Raw genomic sequence first — 27,795 nt, 5'->3', positions numbered from 1 at the left:
TCATTCCCTGTGATGCCTGTGGCATAAATTCAGTCCCTGATGAAGCAGACTTACTGGCTGGAGTGTCAGGAGTTCCTTCATAACTTTTCATGTATTCTTCTCCTGACCCGTCTCAAGCTCTGGCCATCTCTTGCTGATTTCCCATCAGACTGGAAGGACTAAGAGGGACTGAGGTTCCAATCCCCTGACACCTTGAATTCAAAGCCCTCTTCACCAGCCTGGCAAGCCTATGGCTGAAGATGCTTTTCTCCTTCCCTGGCAGACAGGACCCCATGAGCCCTCAGTACACCCAGTTTCCCAAGGTGAGTTATGTGGTCCAAGAAACTGAAACCTGGACTGAGGTACCAGCCTGTAACCATTTGTTGATTTACCTGCCTGACTGGCCCTTTCAAACACCTTGCCTTTGACTGTGAGGATCAATGAAAACACTGCTTGAGCTCCAGAGTCCCTTACTGGGACTTTCCAGGCTCTGCAATCATTGATGTACCTCAGAATACTTTTGGCTCCATCACAGGTGCCCACATGCATCAACACAAGCAGCAGTTAGTGACCAATGGACTGGGCAAGCCTTGGTAGTCTCTCAATGACAATTTAAGAGGAACATCTAAGCTCAACACACTAAAATAAAATATTTTAATTCAACTACCTATCCACACTGGAATACTTCAGAAAATATATGCAAAAAAAAAGTTCAAAAGCTGCCTACTGACCTATTTCTGAACTTTTTGTTTCCTTCTTAATGGTTTTATTCTTCCCTAAGAGACATTCCAAGAATTGTTCTATGGAAGACAGCAAAAATCTTGCTTTCTGTTTGCTTTAGATTACAGAGTGGTCTGCTTCCTTAATATTTTTCAAACATTAAGACCCTCCTAGACACTGCAGGCTATCCAAAAGAACATCTGATGTTTTTGTTCTGATATTTATATAGTAGTTTATGTAATACCTTTTTTCTTTAATTCCTTTGTTCAACCCAACCCTCTAGCCAGACCTTGGGAAACAATTCCAAGTTGACCAATGTTAGCAGGAATCTTTTCTGGGTTTTTGCTGCTGCTTAAATTATTTTTATTTTTTTATTTTTTAAGCTTTTTTTTTTTAATGCCCATTTTTGGGATAAAAAAAATATACTGTTGTTACAGTACTACATAGTTTTTTATTAACAAAAACATGTCTGCAATCATGCAATATTTTTTAATTCAGTGAATGCTTAATGCAAGAAAAGTTTAAAAATATTTGTGTGGCATTTCTGGATTTTCAATTCTATCTCCTGCAGGAATGCATGCACAAAGGGCTTGAGCTAGAGTGGTAGTATTTGACAGTGCGGAAGAACAGTCCAGTACCAAATTCATGTATTTTTTGCAAAGGATTTTGGCTCTTAGCTGATAGTCTGTAGTGAATGAATTAATTTTCTTATTCCTTGTCCCTTCTCTGCCATGCTGCTGATGAAGTGATATTTGCATGAAAGAGGCTGTGATGCAGGACAGATTGTATAATTATCCAAAACTGCAACTTCAACATCTAGACAATCATCTTCCCTTTCCTGTCTACCGCCAGCACTTAATGATGAGTTGAAGGCTTAGAGATGAAAATGCCATCTACAAGAAATATTTTCTGCTTCTCAAAAATATATTCTGTTACTCCCACCAAGCCAAAACACAGACAAGACACAAGGTCTTTGGTTCAGCATTGCTCTGATCTGCTGGCACCAGGGGGGCAGGGAACTGTCAGTGATACATGGGGAGGAGAAAAAAGGGTGAGGTTAAAGATCCACGAAGCATTATGCTCTGCTCCTGCACTTTTCCTGCTGTTCCAGGACCAGAGCCATTAGAGGGTAACCAGGAAACAACCCTTCTGAGGGGCTTTCTTACTGAACAACTGAAAGACTAATGGGCATGTGATGCCTAGAGAGGCTACCTGGAAAGACTAGGCAGTGTTAAAGGAATAAAGTAGGTATTTATTAAAAAGGCCTCCAAAGGATACACCTCGAGCTGTACAAGAGCCTGGCCAGGGCTACACCCAAGACAGACCCAAAATGTGTGTGTCAGCAGTTTTCACACTTTTATAAGTTTTGGTCCATTTACATATCGGGGTTAATTGTCCAATTACAGTTTCAGGTTATGAAGTCCCATCCTCCCAGATTGTTCTCCTCCATTCACTGTTGTTTACACTTTTGGGGCCTGAAGCTGCAAGTTACCTTGGTTCTCAGGCTGGAAAAGGATTGTTTTGTCTAACAAAACTGTGAAGACAACTTCCTAACACTTCATATGAAGTTTGGGGTTATGTACTAATGCAGTACAGAGTCTGGAAAATAGGAAAACTAAAACTTAAAGCATCCTCTTCCTCCTTTAAAGGCTTGCCAAGGTCTTTACCTTGTCAAGTCTCTATTCTAAAGGTCTACTAATAATCGGTATTTAATAATAATAAATATCTAACAAGAGTAAATATCTAATATTAGATAAATATCTAACAATACTAAATATCTAATAAGCACAGTGAGAGTCATGGAAGTCTCCAAAGCTGTTGAAGTGCAGCTAGCCTCTGTGCCCATGGCATGAAAAATGAACAGTGTGAATGGAATAGCACATAAACCCCCTATGATGAAAGTGAATCCTCTTTCGGGCAGTTACTGAGCAGTTAACAACAAGTGCTTCCATTGTGAGAGGCAGTAGCAAGGAATACTTTGCCTTTCCTTTTGCCTCTCCATCTTCCATGCTGGGGATGGGTATTTTCATTCGTGACATGGGTGATTCATAGGGAAATCATTCCAGTTGTGTGGAAGCATCATTGCCAGCCCACCTCTCTGGCACTGTTCCTGCTTCTCCCCCTGTGACAATATTGTCAAGTTAAAGCAAACATGTTCAGGAGCAGATGTGGGGGAAAAGAACACTAGGAAAAGTCAACACGCCTCTGCTTTAACTTGTCTGGACAAATCCCCAGCACAGTTGTAATTTTTTTCCTTTTGGTCATAAACATAGTTTGCTTGAAGCTGCAGATTAAATTTTTTTTCCCCTAATGTAATATTGAAAATGAAGGGGATTTTCAAGCTAGAAGGCAGTTTCAGTTCTGTTCAAAAGTGGGATAGAAGTTGATTATATCCCAGCCTAACAACCAGGGCTTAGTCATTAGTAATATCATAAACAGAGAACAATCATTAACATTTACGTATGAACTACTGAAGGAAATGCCCTCCTGGTGAGAAATTTGATGTGCTTAAAATGGCTTTTTAGTAATGTGGCAGCACTCAAAAGCATGCAAAATAAGCATAATGAAATGGAAACCTTGTCAAGTACTTCTCAAAATATCAAGAGTGTCAAAGTGTGCGCCATATTTTGACAGGAGTATTCTTGTAAAGTATTGTGGTAGTTGCTAGTAATTGCATTGAACTGCAGCATTTAGGATATTGCTGGACTGGTGACATGAATGTATTAGCAAAATTTGAAGGCCCTGTTAACTTGCAATTATTTATTACTTTTGAATTATAACCAACAGCTCTGTCCAATTCGTTTAATGAGCATTGCTGTGTGTTTTTCTCCACCATACTTTTCTTACCATGAGACCCTCTCTTTCAGTAAACAGCTGAGAAAAGAATCTACATGACAAGCAATGTGGTTCCCCTACACTTTAAAACTGCCTGGGTTAGGATGGCTAATATTTTCTGTAAGTCTGAGTTGATGACATATATTGTGTTAGACACTAAGAAATTGAGACATGTCTTTTCAGCTCCTCAGTTGCAAAGGCATCCTTTGCTCAGTTCCTGCAAACAGAAAAAATTTGTGGTTCTTTAAGTTTATGGGCTCAGGCCTCCAAGCTCCTGAGGAATGTCACAAAATTTTACAATCAGCGTAATTCAGAATATTGTAATGATATTGTAATTCCTCCTTTTCACAGCACATGGACAATCCACTGGAACACAAGCAAATTCTAGAAGTCATTCTTTTCAGAGTATTAAAATGCCTATAGCTGCAAAAACATGCAAAAACCCCCTCACAATTTGATTAACCAGTTCTTGCCAGTTTCACTAAGAGCTATTGAAATGCATTCAAATTAATTAAGTGAAATTAATTCATTTAAGTAACAAACTTCCTCTTGAACATTGCATAGTACATGATCTCTGGGGTCATGGATATTAAAAGCCCATTTTACTCCTGAAACCCACATGAGGACCCTGATTTGGAAAAGAGACTGCTACCTGTGTCTTGGGGAGCTCCCTTTCTCTCTGACTGAGGGGAAAAATTTGCCTGGAAAACCAGTAGTTCATTAGGCTAAAAAAAGGTAAGAAGACAGGTTAGCAGCTCCCCAGGCCACAGAGAGGACCTCCTGGGGAACAGGAAAACATAGGAGTTTCATTTCTCACCACAAAACTCTGCATTATAATGTGTGCACGCTGAATACATGAATGTCCCTTTCAAGGCAGCCCTAATTCAGTTGTTTCTTTCTCAACACTGTGCACAGGGGACACACTGCATGCTTTGCATCATGGCAGCGTGGGTTGCAGCATGGTGGAGGGTTGGCTTCAGTGTGAGGAGGTGCCTAGCTTTGCCTTCCTGATGTGACCAAGGGCACTGTACAGTCCTTGCACAGAAGGGGAAGTAGGGCAGAAAGACTGTGATGATGAAGGAGTAACTTCCTCTCTGTTGGCAATGTGTGACAGCTTGGTAGGAGAATACAAATTCTCCAACCAATATAAAATCATAGGCTGACTTGGAAGGGACCTTAAGGATCATCTATTCCAGACCCCCCTGCCACGGGCTGGGGCACCTTCCCCTAAACCCATTTGATCAATGCCCCATGAAACCTGGCCTACTGCCTTTGGCAATTTCTTGGTACTTGCACACCAAGCTGCTGAGAAAAAGAGATTATACATAGCCACATTCTCCCGGTCAATAATATGGAGCAGTGATGGCTCTGTTAGCAGAAGTAATTTTCATCAAGCAGAAGAGAAAAACATTCCTAGGTAGTTGAGAACAGGTACATATTACAGACTCCATCTGAAATGCACTTTCCCAATAGATGCCTGATTGAGACCAGCTGACAAAGACCCAAAAGCAAGCCATGCAAAGTTTTTCTCTGCTGTCTTATAGTGGTTGTGCTGTAACAGAAGACAGCAAGAGTTATATAACCTGGGCCAGGGCTCCCCTTACTTCTCTGCTAAAGGCATGGCACACCCTCAAACTGCCCAGAAACATCAGTACCCTGTCATTTTGCAATTCCTTTGTATCATGCCATCTGTATGGAATCCACACACTCATTAGCTCATGATATAAACAGGGAAAAAGGTGAGTTCCTTCTTGAGTTGTGTGCCTGCAGGAGAATTGACACACTTGCAAATGTCACAGCTTAGATGTGTTGGTGTTTTCTTGCAAGGTGGATCTCTTTTACACAGCATCTCAGCCGAGGACCTTTTAACACAACCAGCCTCCTCCCTGGGTTTGGTTTACTGTAACATAGAAGCTGGAAGGTCTGCTACAAGGAGCAGCTGGGATGAATATCCCACAGGAAGTGGTTCATGATAATATCACATTTTACTGGAAAAGCTTTGTCCTGGTGCTTCACCTTACTCTCCCTGCAATCTCTGACTCAGCCTCCCTTTTCCAAAAATTTTGAAGTGTTTTGCAAAAAGTAGTTAAGAAATCCCCATTCAGTACATGGGGAAGGTGGTTCATTAGGATCTAAAATTATGACTGTAGTGTAGCTGAGTGAAGAAGGCATTGATGGTGTAGCAACACAGCCCATACTCTTCCAAGTTCCAGCATGTGAGTGACTTCCTAAAATCAGCTACAGAAATAAGCATTTAAAACCTTTGCTGTGTCTTCCAGCCTGAGTTACTGACCTTCAGTTGTTCCTGACCTCCTGCTTTTCATCTGCTAGCTGAAAATGAGTCCTGTACTGCTAGCTACTGCTCTGGAGAATAGTTAATGAACTTAAGTGTTCAGTGCAGGCTGCTCACAGACCTATCTCTCTGCCCTGCTAATTTAGCTGCATACTGAAAAAAGACACCGCAGGGAGGAAAAAATTATTTAAAAAAATTATGCTGGAAGAGGATCCACAGCAATTTCTGACTCTCTGACCCACTCTGATGCCATGTTGGGAATAGCGATCCAAGACTTGCTGATAAGGAGTTGGACTGTAGAGAGAGGCCTGAGATTCTCCACTGGGACCTAATTACATAAGGGCCTTTCTGCCTTTTCCCCTTTCTATAACCTGTGATGCTCAGGGTTACACAAGGAACCACAGAATTAATTAGGCTGAAAAAGGCAGCCAACACTCTTCATCCAGAATGAAGAAGCTCTGACTGAACCTTGAAGAAGGACAAACAAATAGGCTTTCTTATACTCAGCATAACAAAATCAGACTTTTATTTAAGAGAGAAGGCAAACTTTGGTGTCAAGATCTATCCCTGGCAATGTAGAGAGCACTCAGAACAAACCTGCTCTTTCTCTGAACCACTATGCAGACTCATGTATGCTGATGGAGTGACAGAACTCTACTTTCAGATGCACAATGTTACTGTGAGATGCAAAAAAGGAAACTTGTTGGCCTCCTGCCACCTAGCTCACTGCATAGTGATTTTTTTCCCTCACATTATTACTATTGCAATATTTTGTATGTATGTTCACTGTCAAGTACTGCATAATATATATATCATTTAACACAGTTAAGTACTGCATTAGGAATAAAAAGAGGAAACATTTTGCTGTCCAGCTTCTATATTTCCTAGCACTACTACTTCAGTCATTTTATCAGAAATTAGATTGATTTTTTTCTGCAGAAACACAATCAGAAATGCATCTGATGGTCTGGAAATAATTTCTGCTTCATGCTTTTATTTGTCATGTCTTTGCAATTTTGTAACTTGCATTCCCTCACTAGTTATTTCTTCCAGAAGACAGATTTTCACTACAAAACCTGAGCAGAACATAGCAGATACTGTATCTTTTCAATACTTGTGCTCAAGCCACAAAATTAATTTCTACACAAATGAATATGTAATAAAGATATTGGTTAGTAAGAGAACAGTTTAAAAAGTGCAATGCTCACCATAGTATCTGAGCACAAGTTATTTCTAAGGACCTCGGAGCATCACAGAAAACATCTACTTTGATAACCCTGCTCCTAGTTTGCTCCTGAATATATAACCCTAATTGTCTTAGAGTGCTTCTTTGGAAGTCCCAGCTCAATTAGACTTCTGCTGTGATCCATTAGCTCCCTTGCAGTGTGTTATAGGATACAAATCTCCATTTTGCAAGAAAAGCTTATTTACCTCTCTTTTGGGATATCCAATTTGTCATTTTGCTGAATAAAAACCCATGGTGTTCAAATGAGGCAAACTACCAAGCAATACAGATGTCCCAGTTTAAAAAGAATGAGGTAGAGGTCAAGAAGCCTTATTCTAACATATTTCCAGATGAAACTGATTCTTTAAACATTGCCTGTAGCTGATTCTTCATGACATCTTTTTTTAAGGAGGCCTTCCAGGGTGATGTGCATGGTTGTGTTGGGGTGGTGGGAGAGAGCTCTTCAATGAGCATCCATTCTCCTGCATGCACCTTTCCCTGGGTATCACTCAGTGAGATTGAAAATGCCTTCAGCCCCTAAAACCTTGGGCTTGGATCAGTTGTATGCCCTTCAGGCGCACCTTTCAGCCTGTGGACTCAGTGAGTCAATTCGGCTTTGAGAGACAGATCCCCAGTTACACCAACACGCACTCTGGTCTTCGTTCACACATCTGTTTTCCCTCACTCCAGTTTTAATCTGAGTAAAATCTCTGATTTTACTCAATACTTTCCTTTGGCTCTAGCAACAATCTGTGTCCTTTACTTTCTCTTCTGGTTAAGGGAATAATGTGGGAGGCGTTTTACCCTAGACTAGATGCTTGCTCAGCTCCAAATCACCTCTGCAACTCTCTAGCAGAGTTACAGGCTGCTGGGTAACATAGAGAGAGAGGGTCTGCAGGGGTCCTCTGGGGCAGACACTGAATTTGGGATTGTCCACCAGATTAGTGAAGGCAGCAATCTATGGCATGAGTGAGAAGGTTAAAATGTGGTGTCTCACTAAGCTGGTAACCAGTGGGGAACAGGGCTGGAATGCCTCCCAGGCTTTTCAGTACTTTTTATCTCCCAGCCTGCACATTTTTCCTTAGCCTCTTCAGGAGCACTTGGGGTGCTGAATCTAGTCCCAAAGGTGTTTCTACAGCATTTTCCTCATAAAAAATTATTCTACAAGGCCCTCTAACCACTCTCAAACTGACAGGCCACCAGCTGTGCTAAGATAACCTGCCCGTATTTCTTAAATACAATGGAAAACAAACTGAAGGAAGCATACTTGTTAAACTTTTGAGTCATCACCAGTATGGGCTGATTTGCAAAAGCAGAATCACACCACCTGAACCTAGTCTTTGCCTTTGCGTTTGTACTTGGTACTAATAAGATTGACATGCAGGCACCAATTCAAAGACAGAATGGACTCCCATCAAAGGGTAGCATACAGCTCCTGCAGTATATAAGATTCTGTAATTTTATCACATGCAGCTGCTCAAACAATAATTCAAGATGGGTTAGAAATGCTCGAGGACTTAGTCTTTTCAGAGTGCTTTGATTTGGCCAGAGCACATTTTTCAGAGTGCTTCGATTTAAACACCAGTTTAAACTGGTGACCAACACAAGAGTTCAAGGAGTGGAAAGGTAATGCTGCTGGTAGCTTGAGAAACAGCTCTGTCAATCAGGCTATCACCTGGCTTTATCACCATTATCATCATTATGGACAAAGTTGCTATAGGTAGATGAGCGGGCTCTCTGCACAAGTCTCAGAAAAAGTGTCTGCTCCAAGCAATGGGGTACATGCAGAGATGTGTGAATCTGTTCCACTGGCTGTGGATACAACTCTGAGATTTGCCTCAACTTCAACAGGCTCCTCTCTCTTCCCTGGCATGCACATCTTTGGTGAATCCAATATGTGTTTGCACAGCTCCTTGCACAATTGAGCCACCAAGTTACTATTTTAAGTGATAAGTAGCCTAACCAACTTCTACTGGAAGCAGTGTATCAGAAGGATTATGTTGTATTCTGCTGCATGTGATTACTGCAAGGACCTTAGCCAGTTATACTCCACAATCATGCTCTTTGGAGGGCAATATCTGCTTTGCCATTTTCACACCCTTACAGGCTCAGTATAGGTTATGTCATGAACTCAGGAGAACAGAACATAAACAATTCCTTAAGAGTAGGACAACTATTTTATTTGCAGTTTTTTCAAAGCAAAAATGAGTTTGACAAGAGTGCAAATACTTGGTATCCAGTAAGTGACAAGACATAGCCTCTACTTAAACTCGCTTCATAATAACTTCTCCCTAAGAGGAATATTAACAAAAATTACAGGTGTAATGGGTTAGCAGAAGTGAAGTTTAAGCTGTTGTTTGGAGAAAATCAAAAAGAGTATAAACTAATTTTTCCAGGCAGAAGGTGAGTAACAACCTAGGCAGGCAGGAAATGTATTGTTTCTGATGTAATATTGGACAAGAAGATACAATCTCAAAAGGAAATTACTTCCTCAGAAACATATGGGACGGCTGGATAGGCTTTCTCATAAAGTTCTTGATCACCCTTCCTTTCTCTGTACTTCTATCTTATCTGTTTTCCCAGGCACTCTTTGGAGCAGTCATGTCTTGCTGCTCCTATTCTTACCTGTCCTTTCTACATCTTGAGAACAAAGACCCTACAATGTGATGGTTGCAGACCCAGTCCATGTGAAGTGCAAACAGCATCTTGATACGAGACCAACCCCTCATCTCTTTTCATAAGCAATACTCAGTAAAGGTACTGAGTACCATGTACTGTGCTGGAATTAGGAAACATTTAAAAACCACTGTATAGACTATGCAATACCTTTCTGTTTGCATTGGTATTCCCAAATGTTTCTTGGAGGAGACCCTGAACCCCTAGACAGTCCACTGTGGTCTCTTAAACACCATAGCATGCATCTTTCCAGAGTCTGCAGTGTCCCAGTACTGGAAACCCAACCTAGAAGAGAACAGGGTGAGTCTCACAGCACGCAAAAATATCCGTAAATCGCTCATCACATTGTTGTCACTATGCAAATACTGCAATTACCTTCGTCTTTGTCAGTGTAGCTATGTGGTAATGATTGGCAAAGGCTGACATTTTAACAGCTTCTTTGGTATTGTATCCTTACCTGCCTCTCAATTTTCTAAGAAACAGATGCACTTAGAGAACTGATGCGTAGAACTAAATTAAGTCTTGGTGACTGGTACACAGCATTTGAAAAGTATTTACTTTTCCATGTTTTGCTGGCACATTTCTCCACTCCTGCTCTGAAATTCCCTTTAATAGAAAACAGCACACTACGTGTATACTGAATGCACTGCAGTGCAACCTCCACTTTTCAAGTTTGGGCAAAGAGGAGAGACACACCTTTCTAGAAAGACTCAAAGCATGACAAAGAGGTCCCAGTTTCCCTCACTCCTGCAAGTCTGAGCAAAGTTCTGTGAGTGGCTTTGACCTGACTGTTATGACATGCTTGCCTGCTGCTAAATGTTTTAATTCCAAAGTTCATGAGCTTATTCATGGTTCAGAGCCAAAATGGGGGAAAAGCATGGAAATAAAACACTGAACCTTCCACTTCAGGCTCAGTAACTAACAGAGGCTTCAGGAAGACTGTAAATGAGAGGAGGTAAATGAAACTGTTCCCAAAACAGAATAGAAAATAATATCCCTCTTGGCAGAATAAGAACTAGGTCTGTCAGCAGTTTTCTGAGATGAGCTTGGTGTCTTGTATAGCAGGCTAAAGCAAGTCTTTGTATGGTATGTTTTATGAAATATGGCAAAGTCCAAGACGACAAAGATAATTTCTTTCTGCCACTGTTGCAAAACAGTGTTTGTTTTCAGTCACATCTTAAAAGAGTATCCTGGGGGTACAGGAAAAGAATCTAAAATAATGTCTGAGATACAGAAAATCTGCCTCTCAGGAAAGATGAAAAGAAGTTTCTTTAATTTTGCAAAGAAAAAGGTAAGAGATGAATTAATGTTAAGTATTTCCTTAGAAGGAAGAATATCGGTAACAGTTTCTAGCCATCAAGGACTTGGGATCACCTACATTCTTCTTCTTAACATGTGAAATGCTCCCTTTCTTCCATCTGAAGTACCTGCTATTTCCCATCTATCACCCTTTCAGTTGTGTGATGCAACTGTATATGGGGCTAAAAGTTAGATCAATAAAGAGCTCTAGGTCTAGAACAGTACTGCAAAGGAGAATCTGAACTGGTATAGCATCTAGCCCTAAACAACTCTCAGCCAATTGAAAGAAAATGAGATGTAGAAAAGATGCTGAGAGTAGACTAAGCATGCAAAACTTAAGTTAGTAAGGAAAAGATACAAAAGCCATGTAATAAGGTCTGAACCCAGACAATGCTTCTATACAAAAGGCAGAATGAAGTTTTATTTTCTAAATTGTAGTTATTTCTATTTTAATACTAAAGACAATTCAAAGGAGGTTGTGGATTCTCCGCACTTTAAATCATTACCAAATAAGAACCCCTTCAGCTGAATCAGAACAGGAGTTCAGACTGTGAAGAGGAATGTGATAGCATTTGCTATGTATCAGGCTAGAGGATCCAGTGCTCTTTTCTGTTGGAAATCTGAAACACTGGAGTTTGTAGCTAATAATACTACCAAACTGACAATTGCCAGTGGAGCCATAACAATTTTCTCTACACAGAGAGCTAGTCCATAATATTTAGCTGATATATTGGTCCTATTTAGTTGATTGGTTTTACTTGGCAAGTTTACTGCATTAAATAAAATCTAATTGTATAAATACATCATCTATTTATCTACCTATTGATTCATGTCTTTACCTCCGTACATCATGATTCAGACACAACCTTGTTTTGGCTGAAATGAAAGGCATACCTCATTCCCTTCAGGGACAGGATTAACATATTTTTGTGACCTGACCAGAGCCATCAGATAGTATGGCTATATGCTGGTTCTAAAGCTGAAACTTATTTTTGTAGCTTAGGAGTTGGTTTCCCCTTTTAAAACCTATCTTTTTGCTTCTACCATAGGTATCTGGAAGACACGGAAAGTGTGAGATAACTCAACCAGTCTATGACACCTTTGCTGACAGTCACCTTTTCCCTTCTTCTGTAGTACAGACCCAGAAGCACATTCCTGTGATGAATTTGTGAGTCAGGCCTGGTTTGCTATCCAAAAGTGATGCTATTACACTACAAAGTAATTTGTTAAAACCCTGATGACAAGACTTCCCTTGCAGTACAGTTCTGACCAACAGGCATCACTGCCAGGTAACGTCATGGAGAGGAGGACCCTGGCATAGAGACAGACCTTGCACTCAGAGTCTCCTCTGGAGATGAGAAACATTGTTGTTACAGGAATACGTTCACCAGTCAAAGTAGATATTGATATAAAAGTTAAGGAAGGAATAGCCTCAAGAGAATGAGAAAAAAATCCAAAAAGACCTGAAGTGAGCACATCCAGACTGCTCTTTTCCCTCTCTTTGCCCAGGTGAACATCAATGTGTCACAGACTTCTGGCCATCAGAGTTTAAGTCTGAGGAGTTGCTTTCCAGAAAGCAAAATATGTTAGACCCTTTTTCCAATGCAAATTTGATGACTGCAAAATGATTTGTAGGAGATTATGAAAAATGTCCTTTGCCACTAACCCTTCCTTCAGCCATATGACACAGTGTGTGCTCACCTTGGCTGCTTGCTGCCAGATGATGATACCTTTGATTCTGCAAACAGTGAATATGTCAGGAGATGAGTCACTCCACCACCCTGCCTGACCCTCTCCAGCCGGGGGGCATATGGAAACTGCCCACTGAGCTGATGAAACAAGTGATTTATGGAGCAGTAGGTCAAAATCATGTCTTGTTTGTACCAGTTGGCTGTACTGGATGTGTCAATAAAACGAGCCAACCCTTAGGCTTATTGTACCTCTGATTATGGAACTAAGGGCTTTGGAGAGCAATCTCAGCAGTCTCAGACAATGCATTACCCTGAAGTGTAATGAACCTTAATCCTTTTAATCTATTAGGAGAAAGGTATCCAGTATCTTGAAGGAGATTGCCCTATCTTCATCTCCATGACTGACTCAGACACTGAAAAAAAAGCTTCCTTGAACTTTCTTTTCAAAGTAGCTACTTGTGTGGCAGTAGGGCACAACACTTAGAATTTGTGGACCCTTTGCAAAATGGCTTTCACATGGGAAAGATGGATATTTTTCACTTGCATCCCTGAACTTCTACTATGGAGGAGTTTACAGAAACATTATGTAGCTCATGCTACAGTCATGGTCCAGCAGAAAATTCTTCCCTGCATCACCTCTGCAGCACTGATGTGCTTCAAATCCATGTGCTACAGAAGGCAGGCTATAAAGAATAGCACTTCCACTGCTATCCCAAGCACCACGGTTTCAAAAACTGTTAAATTTGGCAAATGCTAGAGCACTCCTGGTGAACCAGATGGGCAGTGTGTTAGGTTTGAGTGCAGAGGGAGAATTTTTTCTAGGATGACATGTCCATAGGAGTCTACTAGATTATATCTGTTTGTACAACTGTGACAAAAGAATTTCATTGTCCCTGTGTCCTAATGTTACCAAGTGGTTGGTCAGTGATATCAAGGTTGTTTATTATTTTTATAAAATAATCTGTTCTGCATAAGTTTACATCTCAGCTACTTTCTGCTAAGTTATTTCAGTCCTCACTCCTGTGCACAGAAAATTACAATGCAAACTGTATGTACATTTGGTCAGCAAGCAACAGAAAAATAACTGGCCTTGCAAAAGTCTCACAGTAAATTGTACTACAGAGGACTGGACAAAGGGTTTTCAAATCTCTGCCTTCGAATCAGAGAGAATCTATCTTGCAGCTGCTTTAGGCACTAGGACCTGTTATTTCGGTGTTAAAGCTAAGCATATGCTTAATATGTAAAATCAGGTAAACTTTTGCTTCACAGAGAGATAAATTTTTACTTATTTCAATATTTAAATTATGCCTGCAAGGTTCCTGTGCAATGTGGTGTTGTGTAACCACTCAAAACCAAACCTTGCACTGCCACTGAAAGCACACTTTGCCATGTTTATGACAGGGGAAATCACCTAGACATGAATTTCACTGTTTGGATGATGAAATGTATAGGAAGCAAGCATGTTACACTCAAAAGAAAAGCAAAACTCACTGTGCTGTAACTAAATATAGAAGCACTACTGTCTTGCAATTTGAAGACTACTACAATGTCATGACTATTTGTGTAATGTAAGACCTCTGTATTGAAAGATATTTGCATTTTTTATGAATGGCACTGACAGTGTGTTCAGCATTTAAGGAAAGTCTTGCATATCCCACATGCCACAGAGCATAAAGCAGCACAAGGTGAACCTTAATCCATACCATGTATGGAAATAATTCCAATATATTGTAACATAACTCATTAGAAACAGCTTATTCACATTGCATTGAGAGTGTTGTTGTTGTGCTGATCTAAGGAGGTAATAGAATTTTTTGTAGTTGTGATAGCCATTGGAGGAGATATTGGAGTTGCAGGCAATGTTCTGCCAGTCCTGTTACATCCCAGGAGGACCTTGTTTAGACCTGTGACTGTAAAATGTGTTTTCCAAATATACATCCTCTGTTTCCAAATCTGGCACTACAGCTGAGAAGCACCTGCTGTATCTTGAGTACTTGTGGTCTCATTGAGTGCTGCAAGTGCAGTTGCAGCTGCTGAAGCTGTGAACTACCATTGTCAGGAATGAATCACCTGTAGCCAGTCAGCCTCACATTATGCTGAGCTTTAAGCAAATATTAAGGTGGCAGTAAAGGATGGGTATATTTGACTGAGAATGCCACGTTAGTGAACAAGTACAATGTCTAGAAGGAGACAGAAATAAAGGAAACATCATCCTCTACAGCAACTTCTGCTGGTATCTCAACAAATGTTTATTCTGGTCCTTCCAACAGAATCCTGCTGGGAGACTTCCAGTACTCTCAAGATTAGGTCTTGTTCACTATTATCTCTTATAGGTTTTCTTTAAACCACATTTGACTTGGGGTTTTTAACACTCAGATTCAAACTCAATGTCCTTACATCATTTATAAACTTGCTAGCTAACTGGGATAGCAGATTTTCTCGCTTTTACTAAAGACTGTCAGCTACACCTCAGATTTTGACACTGATATTCTATGGCATGGCTAGAGGGAGCATTCACATTTCTAGACAGAACAGTGAACTCTCCAGAGAACAGAAAAGCAAGGCCTAAGGACAAGCTCAGCTAGCTGCACAAAGACTGTGAGCTCACATCAATGGCACCCTGCAAACTGGCAGGGCAGGGTCCTGATCCACGTAATGAATATTTGAGCACTATGGAAATAAGCAACCATGTAATTTTACAAAAACAGTCCAAAACCCCCTCAGATTCTCATTACTACTTGTCCAAAACCCCTAAGATTCTCATTACTACTCCCAAGAAGATGACCATTTCAATAGCTAAACAGTTGTGGTGACTGTAGGTTTGGGTACTACAATCATTGAACCTGGTTTGATGTGATGGGGAAATACTGCATTCTTCGCCAGGCACAGTAGATAGCTGAAAACTCCCCAGACTTTCCAGGAAAAGTCTCTCTGAGAAGGCAATCTTACCTATCTTTCTCAATTTTGTATGATGAATTTCTACAACAAACTCCTGAAGCAGGAGACAGCATCTCAGTACCAGGAACAGACATGATCAGTTTCAGGATGATGATCTTCCAGAACTCTGAATTTTTGATGTAAGGAGTTTGCAAAGCCATATGATGACTTCTATGTCCTCTCCATGACAGGCACTAGTCCTGTGCCTGGTGCAGCAGTTGACCACTCCAGCTGATCTGCTTTCTGTTGGCTGAGGATAAGGTCTGATGCAAGCCCTCCTCAGAAATCTTCAGCCAAAGTGCTCTGTCACTGAAGTCCAGTCTGAATGAACACAGCAGTGTCACCAAAGGCAAAACATTAGGAAAATTAATATCTCTTAGGAAAATGAACATGGCTCCCAAAAAACCCCTTCAAATCTCAATCCCAGCCCCAAAGGAAATATAGAAATTATGTGTATATATATGATGCTGAAAACTGAAATAAACAAATAAACAGTTCTTCCACTTAATAAAAACTGGGGCATGTGACAAGTTCCAATTTATGTAGTGAACTCTGCATCAAACACTGTTTATTGCAAATACTCCCAAACGAAGAGATGAACAAAGTTAAATTACATTAAGAGCAACAATGTCTTATCCATAGTCAGTCTGGATCTTGCCACACCTTGTTAAACTGAATGAAGATGTTTGGTGGGACAGAAGATTGTTCTACTTTTTTTCCCCTTTAAGTGGGAACAGTATTCAAAGAAGGGGTATTGCCTGTGTCCAATTGTCCCATATTGACTTACAAAGGTAGATTGAATGTGTTCTTTCAAATCAACCAGAATTCGGTTCAGTGGATGAATCCAAATCTAGATTTTCAGTGAGCATCATACCGCCAGTAGTTCTTTTATGTGGCTCATACATATAGGTTTGCTACTGCTGGAGGAACCATGGTACAATACCACAATTTATACCACCTACTCAATATCTGAAGTTAAAATACAGCACTACTGAATAATATATAAAAATATATTAAAATCAGTATCAGATGTGATATATAAATGCATAGCTAAATTTCTACTTCTGGAAAAAAAAGGGACTTGCTGTTGTTTTTAAAGAAAGAACATGTCTGGTGATTACAGCTGTAGGGAAGTTCAATTCTGGCCCTAAATGGTCACTTCTAGCTCACATCTTCAATGTGAGTTCAGTTGTGACATTTTCTTGACAAAAAAAATTAATATGCAAATAACAAAACTGAAAAACTAAACAAAAAAATATTTGAAAAAGAATTTTCCAATAAAAAATTTAGGAAATAAATTCTTTGACATTCTTTGGAAAACATAAATTATGTAAAACGTGAGCAATGCATAGCCAGTTTTGATCTTTCTGGCTATGCTTATTGTAATAATTAAACTACACCAATAACACATCAGCACTGTGATGATCATTTTAGCCAAAAAAAAAAAAAAGGAAAGGGGAAGGGGAGGAAAAAAAGACTAGTTTGTTTAGGATGCACTTTTGGATGCTGCAAGAGAAATACTTTCTTATTCAAGTAGTTCATCATCCAGTATCTTGTTTACACAAAGGATAAGAATAACATTGCTAGACCTTTCTAAAAGAATAAAACTGAAGAATTTGATTATCTGAATTTTCACATCAACTCCCTAAAAATAACACAGAATAAATAAAATACATTGGCAAATCAGTATACTGGTTTTGAGAGAAAAAATAGAAAAGAAAACAACTCCAAACTAATCTGATAAGAGGAAATCTATTTCTGGATTTTAGTTTGAGTAAGAAAAAAATATTTTCTTATTTGGATAATAAAAAATTTGGATGTATCTCTACAGAGCCTATATTTTGTTTTTATGGAATAGGACCAATAACTTGAGGTCTTTGGTAAAAATTTCAAAAGTTGAAGCAATAGCTAGAATGAAGGGCATTAATAAATACAACAAATTTCTCATATTATTTAAAAGAAAAATAAAATTAAGATAAAATTAAAGCATTAATTAAAAAAATTATAAATTAGAGTAACATTGCTCCCCACTAAAATTCTGAAGTAAGTGTAGTCCAGCATTCAAATTTTCCTCACTTTCAGTTTGGATCTTCTGTTTCTAATAATTAATATGGGAGGGAGGGAGACAAATTGATTCTTTTTGCATCAGTCTGAAAAAAATAATCTCTAATTACCTTGAAAGAGAGGAAAGAGCCAACATACAAGCCAACACCTAACCTGTCTATGCTTTTGTATTCAGTTACTGAGGCAGAGTTTCAGCAGAGCCAGCTGGTAGTCAGCAATACTATGGGACTTTTCCATACATTTGTGTTGGATCCAGAATAATGAAAGGCCATTCTGGGAACATTTGTTGCCATTAGGATTCTTTTGCTTAAAGGAGAAAGTTAATAAATACAAAATCAGTGTCTCATATGTCCAAAAAAGATCTTGAAAGGATAAAACCTCCTTTATACATTTTATCTTTTATCTTTCCTGTATAGCAGCTTGGGGCTCTGTCTGTGGGTATCATAGGATTATAAATGCAGACATATATACATACATACATATATATTTTTTTATATTTATGCATGTGTGTGAAAGGGAAATAAAGATATGTTAATATACCTCTATTTGTTCTTCTGGTTGGACGGATAATATAATTTTGAAGTAAATCTCTACATTAAATGACTTGTATGACAGAGGTTTGTCCCTTGGCAGGTTAGCTGAGTTATGGAGGGCCTAAAAATGCCTGCATGGTTTTCTTAATTTATTCCACATATCTGAATCTGCTAATGAAAAAATTAAAGCAATCAGGTAAAGAGTAGGCATTGTTGCTCAGCAGGTGTTTATGTACACAAATCTGAGGTTTTTTCTCCCCTACTCCCCCCACCACTCCCCTATGAGAAATCTGCAGAATGCAGTGGTATGTGTAAAAAACCAGCAACGTGGACAGTGGCCGTTCTGCTTCTTTCTTTAATTTTTTTTAATAGATCTAGATTTCTTGCTTATCTGGCGCTCAAGAGGATTTTTTCCTGCCCAGGGGTTCCCCGGATGGAAGAGCGCCAATGACATCACCGGGAAGCCCTTCTCCTCACTTGCATGGTTTGCGCATGGGAGGGCACTCGCCCACTCTGACAGCCAAGGGCCGAAGGAGGCGGCACGACGGGGTCGGGCAGGGGAAGGAGGGTGCTGCAGGAGACCCTTCTCGTTTTACCAGCTCCTTTGGCTGGGGACAGAGGTGTTGCAGCAGAGATTCAAAGTGTGACATCCCTAACAACAGACGCTCAGAGTCCCCAGGACCAACTCCACCTTAATTATGTTCTCCAGCCTCCAGGACTGGTGCTGAATACGAGAGTGAGCGTTGCCAAGGGAACAGGGAGGAAAAGCGCTCCTTCCCTTCTGCAGTTATACTGAAAGCCAAGCGGTCAGCTGGTACCCTTCAAAAGTGATGTGCCTGAGAAGATTGAGCTACGCCTTTCTTGTAAAGAGACATGAATTCCCAGCATGCCTACATTTCATCAGAGCACAAATAAATACTTGGCCAGACTAATTTTTCAGACAATCAGTTGTGCATACAACTGTCCAGGGCGTGGGAGGAATAGCCAGCGCTGAATAGCCAGTGTCCTTCCCAGCGCCCTGAGAGCACAAGGTTACACAGAAATTGCCCCCACTCACCTCGTGGGCTTCCCGGCTGTCAGACAACAGGGACCACTCATCTCAGCAGGAGAGCTGGCAATGGGTATGAGAAAGAATCCGATTTTCTGCCCTGCCACTCCTCTCCAGATTTTTTAGTAATCGCTTTTACAAACAGGTGTCGGAAACACAGAGAGGGACCATGCTCTCTGAGTCCCTTCAGAGTGGGAGTAACACAGCTGCATGCCACCTCCGCCAAAAGAATTGTGGTAAAGAATGGCACAGCCCAATCATCCCCCCGAGCCCAGGCCAGCACCCTGAGCAGTCTATGCTCAGAGGATGTATCTATCTGTGTTCCTTGCTCAGATAAGCTCACTGGAAGTCTTCTACCCCTATCAGTCTATATGGTAGAAATTACATTCTTGTTCAGAGACATTTGTAAGGTCATATTTCTAAACAAACCTCAGGTGCAGATACCACCTAAAGTGCATATAATTTAAACAGAAAAAATATATTGTGTGATATAGGTTTGGTACCATGTGCTTAAAACTAACCAAGGCAGAGGAACTGATTAGTCTCTCAAGATAATTACCTCAGTATCACCCACTGATCCAAACCCCTCACTTTTTAGTGACCTGAGATTATTAGGTGATGTGTTATTCAGTGATATTTTAAGAGAAAAAGGCAGAAGAAGGAGAAATATGAGGATGAAGTGACCTATCCAAGTCTGTTCAATCCACAGAAGGGACACAGTCAGAAGCAAACCCAGGAAAACTAGCATTGTGGCATACTTGGAGGTTGCAAGAGGGCCACAGCAGAGCCAAGACCTTGCACTTACTGTTAACCAATGAATGGCAAAATACTGGATTCAATAAGACTTCTTACATTTTTGAGCTAAGAAAATGTATTTTCTTTGCAAAATCTAAGATGGACGTTTGTTGCTACAAAGCCTGTCTTTGTTATAAAGATTTTGGCTGCAAAAAATTATCTATTGGATGGTGAAGATACTAAAGTTTTCAGATCTACACTATAATTATGTGAAAGCACCTTCCAAAACTCTCAACTAAAATATTTACTTCTTAAATGATGAAAGTATTTCTATGGATGTGCATTCTTTATAAACTGAAAAGATAGCCTGCCTTCACAGAAGAGTGTCTTGATGCAAAACATAGAGGAATGGTGTGTGTTACTGCTAATACTTTCTGTGACTAATTCATGATCATCAATCACTCCTTTTTATTTATTTCAAAAGTGCAGACTGTGCATGTTCTCTGGATAGCATATTGCTATATCCTGTGTCACACCTAAATTGACAACAAGTTTGTGAATGCTGTTATAGTCACAGCAGTTCCAATAAATAACCGTATCTATAAAGTTTTCATTTCCACATGCACACACAGAGACACACAAATATACACACCTATCTGTGTAGGGAGAGATCAGAAGAAGAAGCAATCACAGCATATTTTGTGTCTCATCTTGCTGTGTTTTCCTCTAAAACTGGTTCAGATCAAATATCTTGAGAAACAGTTAATATATGCTGAAATCGCTGTACTTCTCACTGAAGCCTAATGAAAAGCAAGGAAGTGACTATGGTAAGAAGCATCCTGAGTTTTCTCAGGCTTTTCTGCAAATGATTTACATACAAGATCAGTTATTGCTAAACAGAAAGAGAGTCCCAAAGTGAAATGAGAGGCTAGGACACACAAAATTCACTGGACTCTCTATTGCAACTCCAAAGTGTTTTTGAGGCCTGATCACAGAAACAGAAGTCACAGACACAAGTTCAGAGATCTTATATCCAGAGAAAAGGCTACAGCCCATGAGGTATTCACCTGGGCCAGAGAAAATGCATCTGCTGCTTATAGTCACTTTCTCAGCCACTTCATCTTGCCATAGGAACACCTCTAAACTACACATGGTTCTCTTGGGTATGGATGTATAAAAGTGGACTGGAAAAGGCTTTTCACCGTAGCAGTAGAAGCAGTTTCCCGAGATGCTCCATGTCCATTCAAAGACTATCCATTAAACTTACATATACATACTGATATGTGGAAAAGATGAAAAAAACTAATTCACTACTAATTTTCAGTGTTGTCTCCTCAAATCAGTGGCATTCAGTCTTCAAATGCATTCTACAATTCATTCATTCTACAAATGCAGCCAAGCATAGAGATTACTTCTGCAGTTCTCTTAGACACAAATAATGATTGAAGTATTACCACTCATTTTCCTCAGGCCACTAAAGACTTGTGAGTGATTTTAGCAGATGGATTCTTTCTATGGAGGGCAAGGGAATCAGGCACTTTGTGGGAAATTTCAGGAGGGAGCTATTTTTCTCAATCTCAATTTCCTACTGATTGATTTATTTCTTTTTGAAAACCTGTCCATGAAAAGCTATCCAGATACTTTTATCTGGAAGATAATCAAACTTCAACAAGCAGAGACCTTGAACCAGGCTTTCAGGATCTCTTTCCATCTCATTGCTAGTGATGGTCAAATCTCCCTCTGAAAAGCAATTGCTTTGGCCATTCTTTGGGCATTTAGTTTACATAAAACAATTTTCCTGAAGCAGCAACAAGACCCCAATATCTTATGCCTACAGCAGTATAAAGTATCTAGGGCCAACAAGGTCATTTTCCCTGTGAAATATCCTGATGAAATGACAGTGTTGCCATTTCAAACGTTTTTTAGATCTTACCACTGAATAGCCTCCACCAGGCACATATATTTGAACCAAACCTTGCCCAGCCCAAGGGCAATCTTTAGCTGAAACTCCCTCAATACCTTACAAGATTTTGTGCTCTTTTGCAAAGGTTCTTGAATATATTGGCAAAGATGGTCATGTGCTAGTTTTCTACCCATAAAAAGAAACATTTTAATTTTATTTTGTATTTATATGGAAGATAAAAGTACTTTTGAGTTGCACAAAATGAACAAGTTAAAAATATTAAAATTAATATTTCAGTCTTTGCCATGCGTATTTCTATGCCAAACCAAAATTTAAATGTCTGTGACATTTTTCTTACAGGAACTGTGTCACCTATATCCACACACCTAAATTAAAAAAAGAAAAAATATAAAAACTAAGTACAAATCTATAATTTAGGAAAAAAACAGCTTTGAAATGATTGAAAATAATTTTTTATAAAGGAAGAAAAATAATTTCTTACAAAGAATTGAATTTTTTATTCAAGCATGCATTCCTGCACAGTAATTTTAAAATGAGAAAACTGCAGGAAGTTCTGAGGTTCTCTATGCACCAAGCAAAGCACATGCCACAATTCAGGTGTGCTTACAAATTTATCAATACTCATATTGTGCCTCAATAATTCTGTTTGGTTTTTGGTCTCTGATTAGGAGCTATAATATTTTTTTAAATAATTGGTACATATCGTGACTAAGAGCCAAAGGCTAGAAAGGAATCACAATATTTGCAAAATATTCTTCACATATAGTTGGAAAAGAAATATTGAAGTACTGTAGGGGAAAACCAATTCTTTCTTAGGTGAAGGAGTCAATTTACTGTACACGCCCAGCAGCACTCTCCAAAAGGTAAAAGAGTATCCATTGTACTTCCAAGAAAACTCATATTGCTTCTCAAAATGCTATAAAAATATGTGTGAATCAAAGAAATTGTACATAAGTGTCACCCTGCAAGTGTGAAAATACTTCTTTTCTGAAGCAGCACACCAGCAGAATTCTGTGACAGGAAAATAAAGAGAATGTAACATAATAACAACAATAATATAAAAAACCCAACCAACCAAAAAAAAAATCCACCAAAACCACCCTCCAGTGAATATGTCAGTTATAGCTTTGGTAATTTTATTACTCCCAAAATAATACTTACTGTAAGTGTGACAAGTTAGAGTTAAATAACAAGTTAAATAACAAGTTAGAGTTTGTAATACACCTACGGCTGCGTTGTGCTTCTGGTTACAATACTGTGTTTTCACTCTGCTGACTGAAAAAGGAATTTGGCACAATATACAAATTCTTTCAGTTATTCCAGCAAAAAATTTCTTGTGTATATTTTAATTTGTAAGGAAAATCTCTGATGATTATTATTGATAAAAATGACCTCCTCCTTTCTGGAAAGAGCTTTTGAGACCAGATTAGATGTTAAGACCTCTGAAACTTGCAGTCAGAGTGCAAAGAGGTGTCTGTTAACTTGCTCTCAGTCCCTGCTGGCACCTGGAGAAAGGAGTCATTAGAAAACAAATAAAAAACCAAAAAAAACAAACAAAACCCCCAAAAAACAACAACAAGAAAATCAAACCAAATCAAACAAAGAAAACCAGACCAAACCAAAGATGCAAAAAAACCCCAAACAAACAAACAAAGAGCAATTAGCTAATTGGTGAGCCTTCTGCTAGATTAACAGAAAGAACTTCACAGTACGTATTCCTGGAAACAAAAAAAAAGCTCTGTGCTGTTGCAAATGAGCACATCAAATTCATAAAATGCAGAAGTAAGTCCAAAACATTGACACATTAATAAGGATGAAGAAGAGCACACACATCACAAAAAACAACTTTTCTCTTTTTAGTCAAATAATATAAATGCTGCATCATTCTTGCTCTGTGGTCCTGCAGAAAGCTGAATATGAATAGAAAACACTGCTTTCAGAAGTCAAATGTAAAACTATGAAAGCTAAGAATGAGTTAACAAGAATAACAAGAAGATACTGAAATACTTGGGCAGTGTATGTCCTGCAATTAGACAACTTGTCCACATAATGCCAAATTTAAAAAAGGCTTATGTTGCCAAACAGTACTAATGTAACATTCATTTGGACACCTGCTCTGACCAGATTCAAGGGTCTACATATTTATTTTCTAACTGTTGATTTATTTTTGCTCTAAAAGAAAGTCTGTGGCAAATACAGGTTTACACAGGAGCTTGTGTTCTCCGTTTTCAGCTGTTAACCTTAAAATCCAATAAATTTCGTGTTTCCTCTTTATAAGGGTGAAACATAGCACTGCCTTTATTTTTCTACAATTAGCCAAAATATAATTTAAAAGCAACTTGATAAAAAAACTTATCCAAGGGATGAATTTTGTATTTGACAGTAGATGATTTATAAGCTCACAATATGAGCTGCCCTCATGCAAAGATCCAAAGACCCTCGTATTCTATCTCATACAGCTAATTTAAGAAAATACATTAATTATAAAGGCAAGCATAGAGTCATTATTTTCTGTAATGCCCTCCAGCTGCCATTTTGAACAGTAAGTGATAGTTCTGACCTTAACATATTGATCCTTTTCTGAATATCTAGCAGTAATGAAGTCTATGATTTCATAGTGACGTTTATGGAAGAAGATTAACTCTTCTACCAGACCAAATAATATTGCTGGGGAAAAAAACCCCTACAAAACAAAACAAACAAACAAAAACCCGAAGACATGATTTTTAGCCTGTGACCCTTTTTTTCCCAAGTATAAAATAGAGCAAGCATTTTTTAAAAGTAGAGAACAGTACTTTGGATTTTTACTGGACATGCTAATTAGTCAGACCATCTAAGACCAAAAAAAGTACTTGGCTCTCATGTGGCAGAAGAAGGATTTTAGCAGCAGGAGAGGTGATGAGATGATTATATTTAATAGTAAAAAAAAATAAAATAATGTGCAATACAATAAATATCTCTTCAGAGTGTATAAATTCATTGTTCGACAGTTTGGGAATTTAATTTCTTGGCTTGTCCTTTGAAAGTGTTTAGTGAACACATTCATTTGAGGATTCAAACCAAAAGTTTACAAACAGGGTGATTGCTTTGTGAAAAACTATGATTCTGAGGAGTTTTTTGCATTGTGCTGATTGTCTCCAAGCTCTGCCTGGCAAGTGGTGGTTAATAAATTCAAAATCTGCAGAAAGTTGCTTCAGAGCACTGGATACCAACACCTAATTTTGCAAACATAGGATAAAGGGACACTGACTGCTCAGTGGTGTCATAGCTCTGGAAACATGCTCTCTGAAGAGTGCTTGTCCATCTAGTTATTGAACACAGCAAAGCTGTGCCACAATTACCAGCTTTCCTTGTCACCTCTCACTTTTTCTTGCAGTAGTCTAAACCTTCTCAGGTGCAGGACAAAAATGTCCCACAGAATTTGAAATCCAGATATTGCATGCTTCACAACAGTGACTGCATTCTTCAGGAGCCTGAGCCACATCCACTGGTGACCACCCCTGAGCAGGAGGTTGATTCCTCCCAGGGGAAGTTGTGAGTCTCTAACAGCACACAGGACGCACTGGGTGAACCCAATCCTTTGTTTGTGATAGAGAATCATATAAACATAGCGTCATTAAGGCTGGAAGAGATCTCCAAGGTCATAGAGTCCAACCTTTGACCAAAAACCACCTTGCCAACTAAACCATAACACTTAAGTGCCACGTCCAGTTATTTCTGGAAAATTTCCAGGGGTGGCGACTCCATCACTTTCCTGTGTTCCAGTATTTGACCCTTTCTGTAAAGAAACTTGCTGATGTCCGGCCTGAACATCCCATGGCACAATCTGATGCCAGCCCTTTCAGAATGGTGCTCACCTGTCACTGAGCACTGACTGACCCATGTTCTACCACTTTGGCCTTCCAAGCTCTTGGCTGAGTATTTGCTGCTGCCACCAAGACCTGCACCTGTAGCAGCTCCACTCAAACCCAGCTGTCGGGCTTTGAGATGTATCGCAGCAGGTCTCCTACTCCTCACAGCCAAGGCTCCTTGGGTCAAAAGGGTGTTAATTCATCATGATGGTCCTTTATGGTGTTGTTGGGGCTCTATCTGCAGACATTTGGCTATGGAAAAGGATTTGTACTCCATAAAATTTTCTTAATTCTTGGTATTTACTAATGCGAAAAGCCACTTATGCAAATAAGCCATGACATGCTATGGGTATCTCACTCATGTCTACTCAAAACACATGTAGCTTAAAAGATTTTTTTTTTATGCTTGTTTTTCTCCAAAGACAGCCTGGCTTAATACATGTGCATCCAGGTAAGTTGACCATTAAAACTTCAGAATTTATAACTGCAAAATACTTCCATTACATGAGAGGTAATACTGCTGGAAACTTTAACCAGAAGGAATATGAATTAATCACTTTCTTTTCAGATCATATGTATCTCAAGTTAGTTTTTAAAAACTCACTCGAATGTTTGAATGCCTAAAGTTTAGGCAGGGCCAGGGCCACAAAAAAAATTGCAACAAACCTTTGTCAGTGAAAGAGCCTCCTTCAGAGTTTCAATAAATGCCATTATCACAAAATGCAATACTGACCTGAAGCACCAGTTTTAGAAAACAATTCAGTAGTGCCAGCACTTCTCAGTGCCAACAAGATATACAAAATATTTCACTTGCCTTTCATGTCCATGCTGGATTTTATTAGTGTCTGTAACACAGAAGAGTACATTGGAGACATTAATACCAACAGTCTGCAATTTTTTCATGTGGTAGACATCTATATGTATTGCAAGGAGGTGATTTTTCTGCCAAATCTGGTAATCACTTTTTACATTTCCCCAAAAAAGGCATGATAACCTCTGGTTCAGGTCCTGCTTGTAGCTGTTCTGCAAGCTCCTAAATGGTTTTCTATCTCCTCAAAAGATATTCATAGTCCAAATATTCCTAATTCTTGCAGATTTGGTGCAAGGCAGATACATTTTTCCTACTGACTTTCAAAATATCTGATGCTGTCAGATAGCATCAGAGGCCAATCTTGATTGACATTGGGAAACTATGACATTAACAAGCAATGAGTTTTATAAATTCCAAATTACAGCTGTAAATGAATTAACTGTAAAAACTCTAAGGAGCTGGCTCAGCAAAATCCCAAACCCTTCTATCCCAATGACACAATCCAAGATTTTGCTGACTGCAGTATCACAGGCACAGACCTGATCTTTTTGATTTGCACATGAATGCTGACATTTTTTAAGAATTACAGCATTTCTAGGCAGTGCCTATGATAATTACTAACTGAATAACTCCCTGTCTTTCTGTGCTTCTTATCTTCCGTTAAACCTTTTTTTTAGCTTCTCTTTCCCATGTATGTGTAGTATAGAGTGTCCCTCCATGTGATCAAGGCCCAAAAAAGTGGCCAGAATATGGAGGAAGATTGTGCTCTTTGATGGAAATTATTTCCTCAGCCTTGGTTTGCAAAAGTCTCACATACCCTGCCAACTTTCCCCTGAGCTCTGCAACCACTGAATATCTACTGCAGAAGCCAACCCCAGGGTCTGTGTTACACAGCTTTTTTTTCTTTGGTTACTTATGCCTGCCATGGAATTACATATGTGGGACAAAGTTGTCTAACAAGATGCCTCCAGTGAATATCTACTCACACCTGTCCAAAAGCAAATGTCTTCTTTTCTTCTCTGTTTGAAGGCTGAATAGAATCAGGTGAGCTCTCTGTGAGTGAAAAATAATGGCTTTCACTGATATTTGAATTGAATCTATTGCAATTGGCCACTCAAACATGACCAGAACTTGATGTTTTGAATTTTTTTTTTCTGTGAGGGGCTGAAATGTT

The 27,795-nt window shown here is 39.2% G+C and overlaps 1 protein-coding gene across 6 annotated transcripts in view; it reads right to left on the bottom strand.

Moving 5' to 3' along the window:
• NRG1 (neuregulin 1) overlaps positions 1-27,795 on the bottom strand; it is a 460,758-nt gene that overhangs the window by 245,397 nt on the left and 187,566 nt on the right. The window lies entirely within an intron of this gene.

Source organism: Zonotrichia leucophrys, chromosome Z, assembly GCF_028769735.1.
Source record: "Zonotrichia leucophrys gambelii isolate GWCS_2022_RI chromosome Z, RI_Zleu_2.0, whole genome shotgun sequence".
NCBI classification, from domain to species: Eukaryota; Metazoa; Chordata; class Aves; order Passeriformes; family Passerellidae; genus Zonotrichia; species Zonotrichia leucophrys.
This window is presented reverse-complemented; position numbering and strand designations above follow the sequence as displayed.